Source organism: Choloepus didactylus, chromosome 3, assembly GCF_015220235.1.
Source record: "Choloepus didactylus isolate mChoDid1 chromosome 3, mChoDid1.pri, whole genome shotgun sequence".
NCBI classification, from domain to species: Eukaryota; Metazoa; Chordata; class Mammalia; order Pilosa; family Megalonychidae; genus Choloepus; species Choloepus didactylus.
Window position 1 is genome coordinate 126,303,632 of NC_051309.1, and position 24,617 is coordinate 126,328,248.

At 33.5% G+C, this 24,617-nt stretch overlaps 1 pseudogene; it reads left to right on the forward strand.

Annotated features, from left to right (window-relative positions):
- Window positions 1–18,525: 18,525 nt before the first annotated feature.
- LOC119528779 lies at window positions 18,526–18,972 on the forward strand (annotated as a pseudogene).
- The last annotated feature ends 5,645 nt before the right edge of the window (window positions 18,973–24,617 follow it).

Consider the following 24,617-nt stretch of genomic DNA (forward strand, 5'->3'; position numbering starts at 1 on the left):
AGAAAAAATAAGAAAGCAAGATGTCCCCTTTTTGGAGACAGTCCCCACCCCTTCAGATCACCAGGCAATAACTGGAATTGATACCTCGCTCTGCATGCCCCATTTCTTGGGACACAGCTCTTTTCCCGTATTCTGAGCTCAGCAGACTCCAAATGCCTCTGTTTTTATTAATCCATGTATTTTTTTAACATCATCCCTGCCTCCTCTCTGCCAGGATAAACCTCTGGGTCCCTTTCCTGCTTGCTCTGTGTTTATCTGTGATTGTAGCATATATTCAGTAGTCCAAATTTGTTAATTAAAACTACAGTTATAGTTTGTTTGAGCTACATTGCATTGCTCCTGGCAGGGACCACTTCTTTTTCCCTTAATTAAATTTTACAACTAAGCCTACCATGCTGGTGGGGGAGCTCCACAGTTCAGGAGATTTACTTACAGTTCTATGCTGCAATCTCAGCTGTTCCACCCATTCTGGACTGGTGTACAATGTTGTCCAGTCATGGATGTCCCAAATCAGTTGTTCCCAACTATTTTCTAGTTGTTCCTATTTCCTAGCTGCTCTACATTTTAAATTTAAACTACTCTTAGGACAAAAATTTTAAACTAATCCAAATATAACTGAACAAATTCACCATCAGCTTTACTCTGCCTATATTCTATAGCTTATCCAGTTGCAGAAGTTAGTATTAAGTGTGGTCAAAACTATTCCCTCTCCTACTCATGCCGTAGTCAATTAGTCATGATATCTGATATGGTCCTGTCAAGTAATCATCTCAAGATACTATTTTTGTATATACAAAAAAATATACTACTGTTCCAGTTTGCTAATGCAGCTGTTACACACACACACACACACACACACACACACACACACACACACACACGAAATGGATTGGCTTTTATAAAGGGGGCTTATTTGGTTACAAATTTATATTCCTAAGGCCATAAAAGTGTCTAAACTTAGGCATCAACAAGAGTATACCTTCACTGAAGAATGGCCAATGGCATCCGGAACACCTCTGTTAGCTGGGAAGACACTGGCTGGTGTCTGCTGATCAATTGTTCCTGGTTTCTGGTTTCAAAATGGCTTTCTCCAAAATTTCTCTGAGCTTTTCTCTCTTACCATAGCATTTCCTGTGCTTCTAAGTGTCTGGGTTCCTCTCTTAGTTTCTCTGGATCAAACTCTGTGCTAGCATCTCCAAACATCTCTAGGCATCTCTCAGCATTTCTGTCTGCTCCCAAGAGTGTGGGGTGTTTTTTTCCTCCCTGCTCTCTGTCTGACTGAGCTCTCTGTAAAGGACTTCAGTGATCTACTTAAGACCCACCCTGAAGGGCAGGGTTCACATCTCCATGGAAATTCAATCAGAGATTCCACCCTAATCAACAGACTAATAAATCTGCCTCCACAAGATTGCTTTAAATAACGTGGCCTTTGTGGGGGACATAACAGATTCAAACCAGAGCAACTATATTGTAAGTAATCTTACTTTCCTTGCCTCAATTCATGATTTCCCTAGGAATTCTCTTTTCTGAACTTTGCTTCAATTCAATCTCTGCTAACAGATGAAGGTTTCTATAAAGGATAGTGACATATAATTATTCCTTTCTTAAAATCCATCATTTGCTTACATTCTCCTAATGAGCCTTGAGGATAATATTATATATTTTTAATATTTATAATTTGAACACTGTGTAAGATGTAATAATTGCTCAAAAATTATCTTTCTTCTTTTTTATCAGCATTATTGTAATCTCATTTTTATTTACAGTCCATTTAAATCAGGGGAAAATCAGGACCCATACACAGAGACCCAAGTTGTACTAGGCATTTCCAGTAATGGAATTTTGCAATGGCATGAACATTTGTATTGTGGGCATTTTACAAAAAAAAAAAAAGAAAAAAAAAAAAAGAAAAAAAACTAAGAGGGAAAAAGGAGAAAGATTTAGGAAGATATGGGCCTCTACCAATTGTGGGAAAGGCACTGCAAATTAGGGCAAAACAAATGGTAATTGTTTTACTTTCCTGGCTGCTAAAGCAAACAGCATGCAATGGCTTGGCTTAAACAATGGGAATTTAACCTGGGAGACGTCCAAAATCAAGGTTTATAAGGCCATGCTTCTTCTCAGAAGACTGGTGTTTGGGGGCTGGATGAAAGTGATCCTTTGTCCTTCCAGCTTCTGCATGTTCTCTGTGCCTTTCTCTCTGTTTATGGCCTTCCTTACAAGACCTTCAGTAATAGGATAAAAAACCATCCTTATTCAGTTGGGTCACACCTTAACCAAAGTATCCTCATTGAAATGTCTTATTTACATTAAGTTCACATAAACATGAACACAAGAACGTGTTTTTCTTGGGTACATACTGCTCCAAACCACAAAGTCCACCATCTTTGTCCCTAGAAGACACATTTTTTACACATGCAAAATACATTAATTCCATCACAACATCCCAAAGGCCTTAAGTCATTTTGGTATAAATGCTAGGTATAAAGTCTCCTCAAAATCAGTTATGGTTATGGTCTATCCAGGGACAAAATTCCCCTCTGCCTGTGGACCTATGAAACCTAGAAAATAAGTTATCTGCTTCCAATATACAATGGAAGAACAGGCATAGGATAAACATTCCTACTTCAGAAGGGACAGTTTGGAAGGAAACAGGAGTCACGGTCCCAAACAAGTCCAAAACCTAGGAAAGCATACCTCATTAGTTGTCAAGGTCTGAGAGTCATCTCTGGATAGACACTTCTTCCTACAGGCCTAATGAGTAGCAGCCCCACCCTTTCCAAGTGTTTGCACAGTGGCCATGCTCTCCCTGAACACTGGTGAAGCTCCACCATCCCTGAAAATCAGTGTCCAAGGCCCCCCACATCAAGCACCAAGGCAGGTGGTCTCCCCCTCCGAATGCAGGGGTGAATAGATGAAGTTTAACATCATGTTTGTCTGGGGTACATGGCTCCAAGCTGCCACAGTAATCTATCTGGATAGTTAACTATGTAATTATGTAGTTTGTGTATCCCCCCCCTCTCTATTTTCAAGTAATTCACTTTTTCATTCATCCAACCACTAATGCTTTCTATTATTTCCTAGGCACAGTGCAAACATGGAGATTAATCAAGGAACCAACATACTAATCAATGAACATCTCTGCACTCTTAGAGCTTTCATTCCAGATGAAAGGAAGGAGACATTTGAGGAAATAACACAAGATTTGGTGGAGAGTAACCAGAGGAGGGTGTGAGGGGTGGGAAGATATTTAGCTAGATGGTATAGCCAAGGCTTTGAGTGGGAGTGTGCCTGATGCATCAATGAACAAAAAGAGCTGCCTGGTTTGAGTCCCAGAGGAGATAAAATAATTTGCTTAATTCTGAATTGTTAGATTAGAAACTTCAGAAGACTAGGCCTCAGGTTAAGTGACCTGGCAAGTTGGAGAGTTAGAGGTCCTTTATTCAGGTGCCTATGTCTTTGGAAATAATTGGAGACTACCTACTGTGATGGCTTGAAGCTGTATGTACCCCAGAAAACATCATGTTCTTTTCATCCATTCCTGTGGGTGTGAAACTATTGTGTGTGTGGACTTTTGATTAGGTTATTTCAGTTGGGGAGTGTCCTGGGGTGGATCTTAAGCCTCTTACTGGAGTCCTTTTTAAGAGAATAAAAGACAGAGAGAAGACACAGAAAAAAGCCCCAGAGAACATGAGAGACAAGGACACATGTAGAAGCTCAGAGAAAAAGCTGCTGAAGCCAGAAGCAGGAAGTAATGAAAACCAGGAGAGAAGGGAGAGACCAGCGACGTCACCACTTGCCTGGCCATGTGACAGAGGAGTTGATTTCTAATAGCTAGTCTTCAAGGCGAAGTTATCTTCCTGTTGATTCCTTAATTTGGACATTTTTCACTGCCTCTGACTGTAAACTTGCAATTTAATAAATACCCATTGTAAAAGCCAACCCATTTCTGGTATATTGTATTTCATCAGATTTATCAAACTAAAACATTTACATAAACAACCATTATGATTCTAAAAAAGAAGTGCAAAAAGTTTCCCTAAACACAAACCTTGGATTTTAGAATTATAGTGCAGTATTTTAACTTGAATAAAGGAAGATATTGCAGTTCAAATGTTCTGGTATATGAATCTTCCAAATCTGTGTACATGAAATCATAATTCAGTCATTTCTTTTTTCTTCTTCAAACTAATTTTTCTTCATTCTTTATTTCTGAGAATTGCAACAATAACCCATGGTAGGCGGCTTGTCATATTTTTCTCCTTTCACTTACATCTGTTAAAATACAATGTCTGGTTGATTCCGGCACTAAATTACATATTCTAAAATAAAAATTATATATTTAATTATTAAATTAAGAACAGATAAGAGCACATATAAACAAGCTTCATGTTTTATATTAAATAATAATTTTTGAATAAAAATGTAAATAGGCACACTCTTCACAGCTTCCTAAATTGCATTTCCTACTCTACACATAGGCTAATACAACAAGGCACTCTAGTATGCATATCTATGTTTCACAAAGGACCAGACTTTTACATGATTGGAGTATGTTTTGAAAATAGGCTGTAAAGTCTCTTAATACTCAAAATGCACATGAAACTGCACCTCCTAATTATCTGGAACTCTAACAATAAATTTGGACAAATTGAGGTGCTCTTGTGAATAGGCGTCAATCTTTATTGGCTTATCAGAAGCTTTTCTACAAGGAACATAGTGTCTGGGATAAAGAGATGGTGAGTCAGTGCATCTTCTGAAGGCACTGCCTCAGGAGGGCAGGTTTCAGAGAGCAGCTTGGTGATACATTTTAAGTTGCCACTATACTGGAGGCAAGCTAAAGACCAAACTAAGAAGAGGGGAATAAAAGGAAGTAAGTTTTACTAAAACTTATTTTTATAGAAAATATTTCAGTGCAATAGCCCCTTAAATACCTTCTTTCACTTATTAAAGTGATTCATAATAATTATTCAGGAGATAATGTTATTAGAAAAAAAGATAATTTTTATGGGGATTTTAAGGGAAGAAATGTTAGGTAGAGCGCCACGTGGCTATATCTGGCTTATTAAAGCTATAATCTTGGTTTGCCAAGGTGGCTCTTGGGATGAGGACAGAAATGATAGATATGAGGAAATTCAGTGGAATGCTCTGAAGACAAGGATTAACCTCTACTTCCAGTGAAGCAGAAAAGGGAATGCTGAAGAAACAGGTTTTTATGTGAACATTTTACCATGCCACATAAAAGTAATATTGTAGACAATGTCTTTATAATTTGTCGGTCTTTCCCTCATTTGCAGTAAGCTTTGTGACCTTCACTTTAAATTATTTGCTCCCTCTGGAGATTCATGCTTAAAATAAATTTTTGCTTAGTTATATGGTATGTCATTGATTTAAAATGTCTTTTATTTTAAATTTTCTACTGTTGGCATTTCCTTTTATAGTGTATTTCAAAATAACTATGCTGGGTCTACCAAGTTTTGTCTTGTTATTACCTGATTTTTTGTACATGGTTTCAAATTAAAGTACATTTTAAAAATTGATTCTAGTTCTCAGTGACAGCTCATGTAGTTAATAAATAAAGTTCCTATAGTACCTATAGCAATGACATTGTAAAATGTCATGCTAGACATTCTGGTCATATTAATTAAGACCTGTTTTTTAATGTAACAGTTGATGGCGACAACTACAATACCAATACCAACAACAGATAATGGTGTATTACCTTATTAAAAAAAAATATACATATATATATGGCTTATGAATACATATATTTGTGGAGGTCATTTTGTACAAATTTTATTTGGGAGAATTCTGACTTACTATGAGCAGGCAGTTTAAAATTTGCACACCTCATAAATTATTCATACATTCAAGTCTTGTCTATTTCTGTTTTGTTTATTTAGCAGCGTAATATGGTGATGGACATTATTGAAAGGACAGGGACAGAGGTTCTTTGTCACAAGGGAGACAAGTTCTGGAATGAAAGGGTGTAATCATGACTTTGGAGCATCTGCAAAAGTACAGATGAATTCAAATGACGGCATTGTCGGGAAAGTTATTATCATAAGCCCTAAAATCTATTTGTGACTGGTCTTAACATTACGAAAAGGTGATGATCATATTACCGTGGTGTTCATTTTCATTTCTAATCAATCTTGTATTAGCAATCTTTTGTGCTATCAGTCAAGTTAAGCCACAGTCACTAAACAGGACTAAATAGCATATACTAATTTTAAAAACTAAATATATTTATTTCCTTTCAAAAGACATTGTTTTACTTTCCAGAAGCACAATAGCCCTTAGAATTTTGAACAATACCTCAATAAATGATTATGATTAGAATAAGACCAAAATAATTATCTATGATTAGCAATGAGGTATCATCAAAAATTCTTTTAAAATGTGCAAAGAAACATTAGTGCCATTTAAGGGAGAAAATAAGGCCTTTTTCTTTATAGAATACAGGTCACACTGGTTTCTGTATCACTTAGAGTCAACATTAGATAGAAGCAATGGATTTATGCATGCTTCTGTCTACATTTACTATTGTAATAAATACACTGAATATTTCAACTACACAATTTTGGTATCCTATCAAAAGAATGGCAAAATTTTAAATTGTCTAAAACATAAAGAATCCATGCATTTAATAACTTATAATAACTAACTTTTCATTCTCCATTTTAATAGATGTCATAAGAAATTAATGCTTTTGCAATTGAAAAAATACTTAACTTTGGCCATTTCATATGCCAACCAAAAATGAGTGTAAAAAATATGTGAAAATTTGGTAACTGAATATTGATGATGAGTGAGCTGCATTTCACACAAAGCAATACACTAAATTACCTTTTCTATATCCAGTTATTTTTCTAAAGTAACTTCTAAATATAACGGTACAAACTGGATTTTAAAGTATGTGAAATAACATGCTGAATATTGACATAACTGTTTTACTCAAATTAGATATTCTTTATTGTACTATGCCTAGTAGTGTAATGTTGGTGTTTTTTAATTAAAAAGAAATCACAGGAAAAAAAAAAAAAGATTTTTCCAGAACTTCTGCTACTGGAATTACCTTAGACAATAATAACAGATACATTATAACAGTCATAATCATAAACCCACTAAAGCATACATTGTTTTCTATTTTTTTATATGGAAAAGTTTAAAAGACATTTATATAGTTTTCTTTTTTGTTAAAACACTAGCACTGAAATACTAAAGAAATTAGCTGAGAATAGTTCAAAATAAAGCTTGCAAACAATATTAGCTTTCAGAATTGATTTGTGTATTTTTTATTATAATTCACATTAAGTCTAAAGATGATGGTTCTGGCAATAATATAGAGGAGGGAAGGACTGTGTTTAGACCTGATGAAGGGAAATCATCAGGTAAGTTACAAATATATATCAGGACCTACTGGGTGGTAGGCCTTATGCTAAGTACTGAGCAAGGTCGACATCAGTCCACCCTTAGAGAGGTCCAAGTCTAGTGGGAAATAATACATTTAGAAATAACTGCAATAAAATATGAAAAGAGTCCTTATCACAAAGAAACTGTAATTAAGAACATCTGAATTCTTATAAAGGTGATATTCATTTCCCAAAATGCAAACTTTTTATAAAATATAAAACACCAATTTTAGAGACTATTGAATTTTCAAATACATTTTACACCTTTATTACTATGTGTCTTAAATATTAAAGGGAATCTTGGCTGTTTTTTCATTTTAGCAAGTAAGGAAATTCAATTCTAAAAATGGAACAAATATTCAGTTTCAGATGAAAAAATGAAGTTTTTTTTTCACTATCAAATTCTGCTATTCCTGATTAAATTATTTTCTATTTGCCATTTTGGGCAAAAAGCTCATTTCAAATAGTAATTTTTCCAGGAGGAAAGGGAACGTTGTTTCTCATAATTAAACACTGTCTGAAAATGAGGAAGTCTCAAAGAGACTATCGATTAAAACAAATCAGCTAGGTTGACACACACCCTTCTTTAATCTTAGTGGGATTATTCAGAATATTTTCTTCACTCAAAAGATTGGCTCTGCACAATACTGTAAGTGTAATTAACAAAGCTGAGTGTGAGTATGCTTGAAAGAGGAAGGCTAGGGTCGTGTATGTCACCAGAAGTTAGAGGATTAAAACTGGGACTGCATAACTTAGTGAAACCTAGCATGGAAGACGACAGCAGTTAATTGTACAAATATAAGAAAGTTCTTACATGAACTAGAAAAAACATATGTCACTATTATAAGGTGTTCATAATAGGGTGGTATATGAGAAAAAATACAATTAATGCAAACAGGTCTGTAGCTAACAGTAACTGTAATATTTGTTCATTAATTGTAACAACTGCACTATACCAAGGCTAAACTTCAAAATAGGGAGATATAAGGTGTATGGGATTTCTTTTTCTGGAAGAAATGAGAATGTTCTCATATTAATTGTGTTGGTGAATTCATAACTATGTGATTACTCCTAAAGCCATTGATTATAATCTTAGGATAGAATGTATGGTGTGTGAATAAAACTGTTTAAAAAAAAAAAAGTTAAACATAGAATCATCACATAACACAGCAATTTCACTTCTGGGCATATACCCAAAAGACTCAAAGAGATACTTTTACTTCAATGTACATAGGATATTATTCATAATAGTCAAAAGGTGGAAACAACCCAAGTATCCATCAACAAATTTATGGATAAACAAATTGTGGCATATACCTACGATGGAATATTATTCAGCTATAAAAAGGAATGAAGTTCTGATACATGCTACAATATGGATGAACCTTGACAACAATGCGTATAATCAGTCAGACACAAAAAACATATTGTATGATTCTGTTTAAATGAAGCACTTAGAATAAGCAAGTTCAAAGAGATAGAAGACAGATCAGAGGTTACTAGAGGCTGAGGGGAGAGGGGAATGATGAGTTAATTGCTTAATGGATAGAGTTTCTATTTATGATGATGAAAAAATTTTGATAATGGGTGGTGATGATGGCAGCACATTGTGAATGTAATTAATACCACTGAATTTCACACTGAAAAATGTGGGAATTTTGCATTAAATATATGTTACAATAAAAATAAAAAAATAATAAAAGAAACAAATTCCTGGAATTTTAGGTCCTCCCCACCCCCCCAAAAAAAGACTTATGAGTATTAAATACAAATGGTTGTTATTATTATAACGATGATGGAGTACAAATTAAGGAAATGGAGATGTTGAATATAGCATATAATTTCAAGTAGTATGTTAATGATTAACTGGTCATGATTTACCATCCCTAAAAGTTGAAATAGTAACAAGATCATAGAGAGTTATAAAGTAGAGGATTACTCAATCAGTAAATATTGATAAATAACATTTTAGAATCTGGAGTCAAAAGAGTGAGATCAAGAAGAAAGTCAAGATTTCTCCCCATCTGCTCCACGTATATATACTTGTACCTCAGGGGCTCTGGGTGATTGCTTACCTAAGGGTGTAAGTATAGCTACTCGTGTTGGCCAGGGCACTTCACATATACACACTGCCAGTAGTCAGTACATCTCTTTCAGCACCTATCTGGGATTAAAATCACCAATGATGCATTGCTTTATACTCCACATTAGTTTTTTCTCATTTTATTTTCACAGTAGTTGAGGATATAGAATGTAAGGAAGCAATATCAATTTATATATTCATTCATTTTTATACCCTGAAGGAAAGACAAGACCAGTGGAGAGGAAGAATAGCATAATAAAGCCCAATGATGTATACAGTTATTAAATTGTAGTCTTTGATTTTCAAAGAAACCAAAGTGAAGAGAGAGTACATGTACTGAGGTTTAGCTTACACAGTGCCTCCTACTTCTTAGAGCTGGCACCAATTCCAAACTGAGTCTATTTTTTTCAATAATTCTCACATCCTTTTAATAAGTAACAGTGGACTTAGATGATTAGAAATTAGTGAGAACTATGTTTCTTCTTCCTTTACTTCTCTAAAAGATGATATGATACAACAAAATAGTCTCTGATAGAATTCTGCTGCCAATAAAAGAAGTTATTAGCAAGAAGCATAAAAACAGGCATATATATTTAAAAAAACAAGCATATAACTATTAGTGTTAGATCAGTGAGATCCCCTCTCTTTTATGTCTTCTGGATAAGAAACCTTTTGTAAATGTATCAATTTGAGGAAGAAATAGCGATATTTTAATAGTAAAATCAGAGAAATCCTAGTCTAGTATTTTTAACCGTATCAGACCCAGTTGCTCCTTACGATAAAAAATAATTTATAAATTTGTTTTTACTACTTTGATATAAAGTTAATTCACATGAAAATTTCCCCATAAAATTCATTTAAAGGTAAAACGAAGACTTAGCTATTGTTTTAGTTTCTTTATTGCTAGAGTAAATACCATACCCTGGGTTGACTTTAAAACAGGAATTTATTGGCTATTGGTTTCAGAGGCTAGAAGGTTTGTTTCCTCCTGGGGTTAGTATATTCTACTTATCCAGCATTCTTTGGGGTTCAGTAGTCACATGGCAATGCCCTAGTGGTGTTTTCTCCTTTCTCTTCTGGTTCTGTGGAATTCCAGCTTCTCCTGTGCTTCTCCTGCCTTGTCCAATTTCCTTTGCTTGTATGGACTTCAGCCACATTGGATTCAGGCCCACCCTCATTCAGTTTGGGCACACCTTAACGAGCAACATCTTCAAAGTTCCTATTTACAGATAGGCTCACACTCCAGAACATGAGGTTAGGATCTGAACATGCCTTTTATGGTGGACATGATTCAATCCTCAACAGCCATTATGTAAGGGAAGGATAAAAGGAAACACAGTTTATAGCATAACCATGTTCTCAGATGTGATTGCTCTAGAAGACATAATAAAATAGTCAGCTTCTTGCATTGACTTATAAGTGAATCAGTTTGGTTTTTAAAAAAGTACAGAAAAGTTTAAAAACATGTATGGATGCAAATTAGAGTAAAAACAGTTATTAAGGGCAAGTAATAAACCATAAGATTTATTTGTATATGCTATGAGAAAGAGGAGTGTAAGCTTAAATTAAGTAGCAATAACTTGTAAATGAAAAAATAGTAACTGGACTGTCAAATTGAAGAAAATGGAAAATGAAGAAGTATACTATTCTTTCAGGTGACCAGGGCCTTATTTATAAGAGCAGTGACAAACTCATTCTCAATTTTATGATGTAGGGTGGGAAAATGATGAAGTAGTACAGAAAACCCATCTTCTGTCTTGAAATCCCACAATATATTGAGGTATATATTCAGCCCCTGGCACTTATGGAAGGCATTGGAGACCATATTGTTTGATAAGTTTTACAGAGCAGAGGATTGACTGGGAGGAGAAACTGTAGGATGAAAGGCTGTAGATCATTTGTATGGGAGAACTCAAGGGAGAATATCATTAAGATTGCAACAAGTAGACAACAAATAAATATTTGTGAGTCAATACGTAAGTTTTACAACATTGATATTTTATCATTGTGATACAAATAATTTTTACTATGCAAAATATGAAATATTTTGGAAATTACTTTTACTGAGTTTGAGTGATATCACTGCATTGCATGTCATTGCAAATTTAACATTTTTTTCTAAATCTGTTCAAAGGAGTCTTAAGAATCTTAGTCCAAAGGAGAATAAAACCTTTTGCAATTTGGCTGTTTAAATTTTTCTTTTACCTGAAAGTCACTTTTATCCTAATTGATATTTTCTATAAAGATTGCTAAACCATTGCATCTCATGACTTAATCACTCAATTTTGTATTATAAAGATATAGAGAACTTTAAATGTACTTACCATAATCTTAATATTAACCAAATGAGAATAATATATTTCTAAATAAGTATATGTAACTATATCCTTATATAAAGGCAGTAGTGAGAGAAACTGGAAAATTCTTAAAGAGCAATATTATTTTTAAAGAACGTTTGTCCATGAAAAGCTTGATAATTCCATTCACTTTAATATGATTGATTCCTTAATTTTTTTCATCTTTAGAAGAACGTGATTTAATTTTTTACATATATCTGAAAGCTACGCTATTTTTAAATGTTTTAATATAAATTGCTTTTAGATATTTTATTGGTTATTGACTGAATAAAATTTTTATCACATTTAATAGTGAACAAAATCTTTTAAAAATTTATTTGGTTGAACAATCTTATTCGTATGTGTAGATAAATCTCTTAAAGTTCTCTATGTTTATGAAATTATCAATTATTCAGTAGATTGCTCTCAGTATTACTAGTTGCAGGGATAACTGTCTTTGATTTGTGGAGTCTTTCACTAGGCTTCTTTGTTATTAAGTGTTATACACGAACAGTGCAGTGAAATGCTAAACACCTGATGTGACTTTTTATGCTGGGTAAGAATGCATTTCTGACCTGTCTGAATGGTGCTCCCTATATGCACAAAAATGCCATTGGAAAACAAATTATTTTACTTATTTATGAAACATATTTTATAGTTTCAAACACTGAAAACAAATTTCTTCAGAGATATTTCTTTCCTTATGAACATTACAAATTCTGGCAGTAAAGCCTCATTTTCCAAGAAGGATGCTTTCATTGACTGGTGATGAAAATCTGCTTGACTGGAGCTTATTATGCCATTGACACATATCTGACACAGAGCTGACACACAGCTGACACCCATTTGACACCCATTTGAGAACATTTACTCTCTTGTACATTCTTCTCTAAACACTGTCATTGCCTTATGGAATAAAATTAATTATTTCATTAGATTTACCTCCATAATTGTATAATCATCTTTGCTCAGTTGGAAAGAGGCATTAGTCAATATAGCAGCTTTGCACAGCTTTGTTTTTTATATTTTCTATTATTCTGAAGAAAAATTTACTTTCATTCTTCAAGTCTCAGAAGTGTCATATGTCTTCCAACTTTGTATGCATATTTCTTTGTGGAATATTTAATTAATTCCATTTTTTTTTTGCTCCTACAAAAAAGAGGGATGTGTAGGCATTTGATAGCAAAAGTATAAAATCCATTTTGAGCCATCCATTTCAATATTGTTCATACTTTTTCTTTTTAGTTGGGATTTTTCAAATGTAGATGAGTATTTATTCTGTGTATATGTTTTGAATTCCATGAAGGTGGCAACCACAAATAGAGTCCAAGTTAGGTGTATTGCATGGGCAAAGAAAACACAAAAGCTTTCTGCCATAGGAAAAGTGATTTTTCCTAATGCTGAGCAAATCCTATTATATAACACAATTAAAATTTTCCTTTGATTTGTGTGATCATTGCATTAAAAAAGCTGTTTATTAAACTTCTACAAAAAATTACATGTATATATGTTAGTTCTAAGCATGGATAAATATAAAAGGCTTTTCTCTTAAATAATGTCTGGAAGTATATTTGAAAGACCTTCCAGAAATGGGAAATGTTTTGTTATTCAAGAATACCTGGAGAATTTCAAAGCCTTTTGATTCTTGCCAAGATAGAGAAATGGGACAAAGTTTAACCTTCTGAAGCAACTCAAAAAAAAAAAAAAAAAAAAAAGGTCAATATGTATGAAAAAATGGTACTTGAATGTTGGACACCAGGCAGCACAGAACTGGGATTCCTGAGATCAAAGACGATGAGATGATGCCTATTATTGTCCCATCTTACTGTCTAGAGAAAGTTTTGGGGCTCTAGCTTGGGAGGAGGAACGTGGTGGTCTCCTTGAGTAGGGGAGATGGAATTATGCATTTGGGAGGAAAATAATTTTAGAGTTTGTAGGCCAGAGTACTGGAGAGGAGAAAGCTGCACAGACAGAAACAGCTTTGGAGATTGGCAGAGTGCACCTTGTATATTTAGATGATTACCGATCAAAGCATGAATGTACCAAAACTATATGGGCTAAGAAAAGAATCACTTGAAAGGAACAGAGGTAATAATTCCTACAGGTCATAGAGGGTCAGAAATAGTTTCTGTTTCAACCAGCCATATTGGAAACCTCACGTTTCAGGGGGCATTAGGTTAACTATTCAGAAAGATTTTTCCCACTTCAGTAGTGGGGCAAAGTTAGCTCTAAACCAATCACTGCTTTGAATCCAAAGTTTAAAAGTAAGGTGTGAAAGAACGAGCTTTTTACAAGTCACTTATAAGAAGGTAAAATTCACAAGTCTTGGAATCCAATAAAAAATTATTGTGTGTACAAAGATGCAGGTAAATATGAAACCATAACCAAATAAAGGAGCAATTAATAAAAACTGACCAATAAATGACAAAGATTATAGAATAAGGAGATAAGGACGTTAAACAGTTATTAAAACATATTTTATATGTTTAAAATGCAGAGGAAGGATTGAGCATGTTAGACAGATACATGGAAAATACATTATCTTTTTAAAGTCCAAATAAAACTTCTACACACAAGAAATACAAATTCTGAGATGAAAACTTCACTGGATGAAACTAACAGCATATTAAAGATAGCAGAATAAAAATATAGTAAACTTTAAGATTTAACAATAGAAATGATCTGAAAGGAAAGAGAAAAAAGTACTGAAATAGAAAATGAGCAAAGCTTGAGCTATGAAACAACTTCAAGAGGTGTGATTGAAATCCTAGAAAGGGGATAAGGACAGGAAAATATTTTAAGAAACAGTTATGGTCAAATACTTCCTAACATTGATGAAAAGTCTGAATTCATAGAACCAAGATGCTCAACCCCCCAAGCATGAGAAACATCAAGAAAATTACATTATGGCAACTCTTAATCAAATTCCCTAAAATCTATAATTTTAATAATAAAGACAATCTGAAAATCATTGGAAGGTAATAAAAACATTACATGCAGTGGAAAAAAATAAGGATTATAGCATAATTCATTTTGGAAATAAAATCTAGACTAGAACATAGCAACATTTTTAAATTACTTTGAGAAAATAAAGGCTGCTGACCTAGAGTTTATTAACAAAGAAAATCTCCTTAAAAATTAAGGTGAAATAGACAGTTTGTTGATATAAGGTAGCTGAAAGAAATCATGACCAGCGAAACTGTGCTACAATAAATACTAAAGATGGTCCTTCAGGCAGAAGGAAAATAATATAAGGTGAGGCTCTGTATCTACACAAAAGAATTAAGAGCACTGAAAATGGTAAATATGAGAGATCTTTTAAATAACCTTAAAAATTTGACAGTTTAAACAAAAAAAATTACAAAGTATTATGGAATTTATAATTTGTGTAGAATTAAAATGTATGGCAACAATTGCACAAAAGCCATGAGGTGCACAATGGAAATATACTGTTTTAAGATGCTTAAAATAAATGTGAAATGGCACAATAGCTCTTGAAGGTAGACTGTAAAAGTTAAAGACATAGGCTATTAACTCTAAAGCAACCACAGAAACACAAAACAAACAGTCATAGCTAATGTAGTAGCAGAGAGCATAAAAAATACTCAGTCTTGAAAAGGCAAAAAAGGCAGAAAAGGAACAGATAACAAGAAATTTAAAACAAATAGCAAGATGGTAGATTTAAAGTCAGATATTAGAAGCAATACTAACATTAAAGTTAAATGTTTAAAACAACCTAATTAAGAGGCAAGTATTATTAGAATACATAAAATATAAAAGCAAACACCTGACCCCTATAAGAAAGTAATTATGTTAAAAATAAAAGGATGGGAAAAATTCAGTGTTAATATTACTCAAAAGAGAACATAAAGGTCATTTTAATCACAAACAAACTTGATTTTAGAGCAACAAATATTAACAAAATAAAGGAGGTCATTTCATTAGAGATAAGGGGTCAATTCATCCAGAGGATATAAAAATCCTAAATATTTATATACATAAGAAATGTGTTTCCAAATACATGAAACAAAGGCTGATGGAACTATCAGGAGAAATGGACCAATTAAAATTTTAGTTGAAGATTTCAATATCCCACCCTCAATAATTTCCAGAATGAATAGACACTAAATATGTAGGGACACAGAAGGCTAGAAAAATACTATCAACCAATTTGATATAAATGATATTCTTAAACACTCAACCCACAGCACAGAATAAACATTGCTTTCATGTCCATATATATCATTTACCAAGATACACCATAATCTAGAACATGAAAAACTCTCAATTAACAGAGATTCACATCATGCAAACTAGAGTCTCTGATTTCAGTGGAATTAAATAATAAGAATAAAATGTTGTCTTAAAAGTACTTCAAGAGACTAATCTATTTGGAGGCTAACTAACATATTTTTAAAAAACACTTGCTTAAAAAATTAAGAGAAAATTTAGAAAATATCTTTAATGGAATGAAAATGGAAATATCACATATCAAAATTTGTTCTATATAACTACTACATTACTTAGGGGAAATTGTGTACCACTAAAATTCTATATTAAAACAGAAGAAAAGTTTCAAAGCAATGATCTCAGCTTCTGCTTTCAGAAAGCAAAACAGGAAAAACAAAATAAACACAAAGCAAGTATAAGAAAGGAAATAATAGAAATCAGAGAAGAAATCAATAACATAAAAAAGGAAAATGTAAGAAAATCAATGGAAAAACCTCATTCTTTGAGAAGATTAAAAAAAAAAATGCTATGCATTTAGCCAGACTAATCAGGACAAAGAAGAGTTGATAATATTTACTAATGACAGATAGTGATAGAGATAGCATCACCACAGTTTCTACATGTTTTAACAGAATCATAAAATAATATTATGAATAACCTATGACAATAAATTCAACAAGTTAGATGAAATGGACAAATTCCTTGAAATGTGCAAACTCCAGCATTAGACGGTTTTACTGGGGGAATTCTAACAAACATTTAAACTAGAAATAGATCCAATTTTACAATAACTGTTCTAGAAAATTGAAGAACTCATTCTAGGGATCAGCATTACCCTTATTTCAAAACCAGACAAAGAGATTACATGTAAAGAAACTTCCACTTTAAATCACTCACAAACATAGTTGGAAAAATTCTTACTGAAATTTTAGCGAATCAAATCATACATTCCCACATAGCTCATGCACATACCTGTTTATGTATGTATGTATGTATAAAATATGATATAAACATGTTCATGCATGTAAAAAGCACCAATAAGTGTGTTTTATCCAAGGAATATAGATACATCTTACTCAACATTTTTAAGTCAAACAATGCAATTCACCATATTACCAAAATTAAATAGAAAGGAAAGTATGAATCATCAAAATAGATACATAAGGAGCAGTTGATAAAAGTCAACGTCAACTCTCAGCAAACTATGAGTAGAAAGTTTCTCAACTTGAGAAAGGACATTTACAAAATCCCTTCAGTAACATCAGGCTTCATTATGCAAGACTGAATACTTTCCTCCAAGAAAAAATATCAATTTCTTCCACTTCTATTAACATTGTAATTAAGTTTCTTGACAGTGCAATTAGGTCAAGAAGAAGAAATAAACGTCATCTAGACAGGCAATGAACATGTAAAACTTTCCATACTTGTAGATGAATGATTATTTATACAGAAATTCCTCTGGGGGTGGAAGGTAGTTATTTGAACTGCTAAGTCTGTTTAGCAAGTTTGGAAGACACAAGATAAATATGCAAAATTCAATTTGCATTTCTATATATGAACAAGAAATAGAAATTTAAAGAAAAATATGCCATTCAAAATAGCATTAAACTACTTGATAGGGATAAAACTGTTAATACTTTTGCAAGATGTGTATTTGGAAAACACAACACATTCCTAAGAGTCTTTAAAAAGAGCATATATAAATGGAGAGATATACCGTAAACATAGGTGGAGGACTCAATATTGTCAATTTTCCCCAAGCTGATAATAGAATCAATGCAATCCCAATCAAAATGCAAGTACAAGATGATTTTAAATTTTATTGTAAAATGGATTTTACAATATTTTAAAATGGATAACAAACTTGAGAACACTTACTACTAATTTTCAATACATTATACAGCTACAGTAATCAAGAGAATGTGGAATAAGTGTAAACATCGACAAAGAGATCAGTGGAGCAGAATAGAGTCCCCAGACATCTGGTCAATTGATCTAGGGAAAAGTTACATGTCATTTCAATGGGGAAAAGGGTGACCTTTACAACAAATGATACTGGAACAAATGGAACATTGAATGGAAAGAAGGAGAGGGAGAAGGAAACAGTAAGGGAAGGGAAGGGAAGGGAAGTGAAAACAGAAAAAGAAAAAAAAGAGGGAGGGAGGGAGAGAGAAAAAGACAGAATAGAAGGAAGGAATCTCAACCCATGTATCACTCAAAAATAAAAATTAAGTTGATGCACAGAAGTTATACATTGGTGACCTTGAAGTGAACAACAATTTATTTATTACAAAAGGCATGAACTCTTTACGAAGTCATTTATTTAGGCTTCATCAAAATTAATAACTTTGGTCCTGCAAAAAATACTCCTGAGTGTGGCCAGGCGTCTCGGACCCAGCAAGGCTCTCCATACCAGTGGACTGTGTAAAATACACTGCCAGTCTCTTGTCTTCTGTTCACCATGGATTCTTCTGATATCCAGGTGAAACAACTAGAGAAGCGTGCCTCACGCCAAGCTTTTGAGGTGATTCTCAGCCCTCAATCAAAAGAATCCATCCCAGAATTGCCCCTTTCCCCTCCAAAGAAGAAGGATCTTTCCCTGGAGGAAATTCAGAAGTTAGAAGCTGCATTAGAAAGAGGCAAATCCCATGAAGCTGAGGTCATGAAGCAGCTTGCTGAGAAACAAGAGCGTGAGAAAGAAGTGCTTCAAAAAGCAACAGAAGAGAACAACAACTTCAGTAAAATGACGGAAGAGAAATTGACCCACAAAATGGAAGCCAACAAAGAGAACTGAGAGGCAACAATGGCTGCCAAACTGGAGCGTTTTCCAGAAAAAGACAAGCACATTGAAAAACTGCAGAAGAACAAAGAATCCAAAGATCCTGCTGATGAGTCAGAAGCTGACTAATTTGTTCTGAGAACAGACTTTCTCCCCCTACCCTTCCTAAATATCCAAATATTGTACTGTCAGTGTCATTTTATTTTTTCCCTCCTGACAAATATTCTAGAAGCTGATGTAGGACTATATGGGTAGATCCAGAATGTATGATGTTTTAGGAGCTAAGGGGAAAAACTAAAAGGGTTTTACTCTTTTTCTCAAGTGTTGAGGTCTTTCTAATGTAACTATTTTTCTTGTTGCCTCTTTTCTACTTCAGTACACTTGGTGTACTGGGTTAATCGCTAGTATTGTATTGGCTCTGTGAAAACATGTTTGTGAAAAGAGTATGTTGTGGCTTCATCCAAACTATTAGATGCTGAATATGTTCACTTTTAAATCCCAATTCCATCCCCCATTTTACCAGATGCTACTGTACTTGAATGGTTAATAAAACTGCACAGTACTTTTATTTTTTCCAAAGCTAAGACACAGATTGGAAGAAATTTTAAAAAACATGAATTTGACAAAGTACTGAACTTAGGACATACAAAGAAATTGTAAAAGTCAATAATAAGAAAACAGCAAAACGAATTAAAATTAGGCAAATATTTAAAGAATAACTTCATTAAGATCTATAGATGATACATAAGCAAATGGAAAGATGTTGAATGCTATTATTCATTAAGGAACTGCAAATTGAAACCACAACAAGATATTGCTACACCCCCACTAGAATGGCCTAAATTAAAAAGACTGACCATACGAATTGTTGGTGAGGGTGTTGAACAACTTGTGACTCTTATACATTGTTGGTGGGAATGTAAAAATGATAAAACTACTTTAGAAAATATAATGGCAGTGTGTTTAAAGATATTAATCATACCCTATCAAATGACACACCCATTCAATTACTAAGTTTTCCCACCAAATAAATAAATGTATAAGTCTACACAAAAACTTGTGCACAAATTTGCTTAGCAGCTTTATTTGTAATTAGAAACAACCAATATACACATCAGTGAATGGCTAAACTGATTTTTGCACATCCATGCAATGGACTACTATTTAAAGTATACATTCCATTAACTATAATAATAAACCACCTGTACTTTTGGAAATTCATTTTGAAAACTTGCAGATTATTTGCTTACTTTCAGACCATGTGATCAACCCTGTTTCTGAGAAATATTTGAAAACAAGAGGAATCAAGCAGGATTTGAAATTTTAAATTTTCATATTATGAATTGACACTATTTGTGACATACATTTACAGTACTTTCATCTAATAGATAAAAATATTTCTGTAGGAAGAGAGAATAAGGTCCTGTAGATAATTATTTGAATGGCTTATTTTCTCAGTTCTCTCAAGGATGGCACAAAGCTATTACCTTTCTCAATGTCTAGGAGAGAAGTTAAATTATTGCACATAATGGATGCCTCTAGGCTCTAAGGACTTAAATTTCTCACTGAACTCCATTGAAAAGGGCTGATTTTAATATGTGCTCTATCCATTGAAATATGATTGTTTTGTAGGGAAATATTATGGATAATTGAATTAGACACTGGTTTTTTTTTTTAGATATTTTATGGAATTTAAAAAATAATTACCTATACTCCTAGTTTATGAATTATATCTTTGTACAATCATGTGACTAGTGATAATTTCAATTATATGTTAAATTTAGTGACAAAGGCACATATTTTCTAACAGATGGTGAAGGAATAAAGTCTAGCAAGTCCAACTATTCCTCTATTCACAGAGGCTATGCATTCATATTTGTGTTATTTTAAGGCATATGTTTGGTTTCTGTGTATCTATTTTATAAACTGATCAGTTGGATTTCCTCCTAATCCTGTCCTTTCTCAAGAACTTATCTCTCCTAATAAACATAAAGTGCACCAAAGGAAAACAAAGGAGATGGTTAGATTGCAATTTTTACACTACTATGCTTTTATCCTGGGTTGAAATGTTGATTATGGTCTCTTTCTTGCTTTCGTATTAGCATATACTTGAGATTCAGTAAAGAACAAAGATTTTAAAACCTAAGTCACCTTCCTAATGCTCTGAAAATGTGCAAGCACTTTTTTTTTTCTTTTTTTTAACAATAAGGAATAGGCAGTCAGCTGTCCTGCTATGGCAATGCCCTTTGCATCTTTTTATTTTTAATCTATTCATTCACTCAAGGTTATGACTCACTGTACCAAGTCTGCAAAGGGAATAATAAAGGATATGGGGAACTACATTCCAGAGTTTTGAATAATACTGTTAAAAACTGTCACAGAGCTGGCTAATTGATGATGTGTGGTTGCATGTATGTCATGTCTTTATTGAAATTGCCAGTGTATTTTGGCTAATTACCCCTGCATCTTATTAAAGACAAACCATTTAATCACAGGGACGTAAACAATATTCCAACACAGTTTTCCAATACTTTTTTAAGATTAGTTAAGCGTGAGAGAAAAAACTGAAAACACTTACTACTTTGTGTAGGGTAATATTGTTGGAGTGGTATATTTAGGAGAATTGAATTCTAGTATTGTTTTTACCATGGTTTGGAGAGGATATTTAGCTTCTCTATATTGTTAGTTGATCTCATCATTTAAGAGATGCGTGTGCCATATTATTTTAAAACCTCCTCCAGCATTAACCTGCTATGGCTAGTCAGACGGCATATATTCTGCATCTACCCCTAGATTGTTAATTATATCTGCTATTGGCATTGATAATATTAACTGATTACAACTGTTGAGCTCAAGTTGGCAAGGTTTGAATATTTAGTTATAATTTTTTAAAATCTTAAGTTTAAAGGAGAAAAAGAGGAAAAAGAAGAACAGTGAACCTAATATAGATCCACAATGGCATTCAAAATACTACTTAATTTTAATATTCAAGTCACCTGGCCATCAACTCAGAAGAATTCAGACTGAATTAGATCAAAGTCCTTTTCTCTGTCCGTTCTGACTCTGAATTATTGCTAGCTTCTGACTGAGTTCTTAAAAGTTGTTATCAGCTACCCTATACACTGATACCCTTCTCTTTTCCCTTTAAAACTTTTTTGATAAATAATTATGCTTAAGGTTATTTTTAATTTCACTGTATTCCTTACCACTCTGTTGATCCTTGAAAATAATATTTTCATATTATTTCTAATTAAAGGACAATTCTTGCCATTGATATCCTTATAACAGGTAGGTGGGATGTATAATTTCTAGGACGTGATCACAATGCAATTTTAAGTTTGTCGCCCTTACCCCTTTAATTTTTTTTTAAATGGAAAATGTAACAGAGCCCATGGATTTTCTGCTTATCTTAAATAACAGACAGTACTCTGGAAGTCACTTTCACTCACAAAACATAGCGTGAATTCAGTATTTAGAACATTACAAGTCCTCCTTCACGTGTATATAGAAATTAGGGTAGGAAATAGTTCCAAATCGGCTTGTTGCATTCAAGCTCTGTTGGTCCTGCCAATTGGCTTTATTCATTGTCCTTCCCTGTGTGGTTTTCTTGGTTCTTTAAAGATTCTCCTCACTGAGGAACCATCCTCTGCAGTTTTCAGGCCTCAGAGATGGGCTTCTTTCACTCGGCCAGCTGTTTCTTCCTTGCCTCTTGTTTTCTAAGTGGCCAACACAAAAAGATTCTCACTATTTTAAGTGTACAGTTTGGTGAATGTGGAAAAACATACTCATCCATGTAACCAAAACCACAATCAACACTGAGATTTTGTACCCCTGCTAGTCAACCCTCAACCCTCCGAGGAAACCACTGTTTTATTCAAAACCAAATATTAATTTTATCTCTTCTAGATTTTATATAAATTGAATCATACTTTATGCATTGTTTGGTGTCTGGATTATTTTGTTCAATTTAATGCTTTTAAGATTTTAACTTCCCGCTCTTCCAGGCAATATTACTGGGTAGAAATTAACATAGCAACAGCCTGGCTTGCTTCCCTGTACAGCATGTATTCAGTCTACCAGAAATACTCCCTATAAACAATGCAAGACAAACAATCCAACAGGATTCTTCTGGATATGCCACCAAATTAGTTAGCCCTGGAATCGCAGTTCACACCCTGCCACAACTACAGGGATTACCTATGAAGTTCTCCTAGGAGTTGACATGGTCTCTACTTGGAGAAACCAGGATCCTCAGCATGGCTTTCCCCCAAAGAAATGCCACCCAAATCCTTTCTCTTCTTTTTTGCCCCATACTACCCATGCTGTGTCCCAGAGAGGTTAAATAACTTAAAACAATTTTCTTAGTATATGCATGTGGTCTGTCTCACAATAACTTTTGATTAAGAAAGTGAGTTATTATATTGATCACTGAAGTGACGATAAGACAAGAAGAATGTTATAATAGATGCAATGATGGGTGAAAACTGGCTAGTGGAGGACTGAAGAAGGAATAATAAGGGAATTCCTGTTTATGCCCATGAATTTAGTATAGGAGGGCCCCTCCCCCCACCTCTAGCCCACCTCCCAGAAACCTCTATTTCAGTCATATACAGGTTTAAAAACAAACACAGACTTTAATATATCTTACAAAGATTTTGTCCTGTATATATAAATAACTTCTAAAATGACTGAAAGTCTAAAATTTTATGAAGATATTAAACGTCTCCATAGTTTGTATACATTTTTGTGCGTAATGTGACATGAGGAACCAAGGCCAATTTTTTCATTTATAATCATTTTCCAGTTGTTGCGGCACCACTCCTTATAGAAGACTTTCATTTCCTTATTTAATTGCCTTTGCTCTTTGTCAAAAATCAATTGACCATATATGTGTGGGTCTAGATCTGAACTTTCTATCCTGTTATGTGAAAGGACTTACGTGATATTTTATTCATAATAGCCTAAAACTGAAAACAATCCAAATGTCCATTAATAGAAACAAGGATAAACAATTGTTTTGTATTCCTATAATGGAATACTACTCAGCAAAAAAGAAGGAATGAACTATTGATGGAGATACAACATTGATGTATCTCAAAGGTATTTTTTAGATGAAATAATCTAAACAACAAAGAATGTGTATAATAAGATTCCATTTATAGAAAATCAATAAGAGGAAAAACTAATATTTTGTTTTGAATAGAACGGTGGTTTCCTAGGAGGGTGGAAGTTTCACTAGTAGGGGTAAAAAATCTCAATGTTGGTTGTGGTTTTGGTTACATGGATGAATATGTTTTTCAACATTCACCAAACTGTACACTTAGAATCTATGCCTTTTTTAAAAAAATTCAGTTTTATTGAGATATATTCACATACCATACAATTATCCATGGTGTACAATCAACTGTTCACAGTACCATCATGTGGTTGTGCATTCATCACACCAATCTATTTTTGAACATTTTCCTTACACCAGAAAGAATCAGAATAAGAATAAAAAAATGAAAATAAAAAAGAACACCAAATCATCCCCTCCATCCCACCCTATTTTTCATTTAATTTTTGTCCCCATTTTTCTACTCATCCATCCATACACTGAATAAAGGGAGTGCGATCCACGAGGTTTTCACAATCACACTGTCAGCCCTTGTAATCTACATTTTTGTACAATCGTCTTCAAGAGTCAAGACTACTGGGTTGAAGTTTGGTGGTTTCAGGTCTTTACTTCTAGCTATTCCACTACATTAAAACCTAAAAAGTGTTATCTACATAGT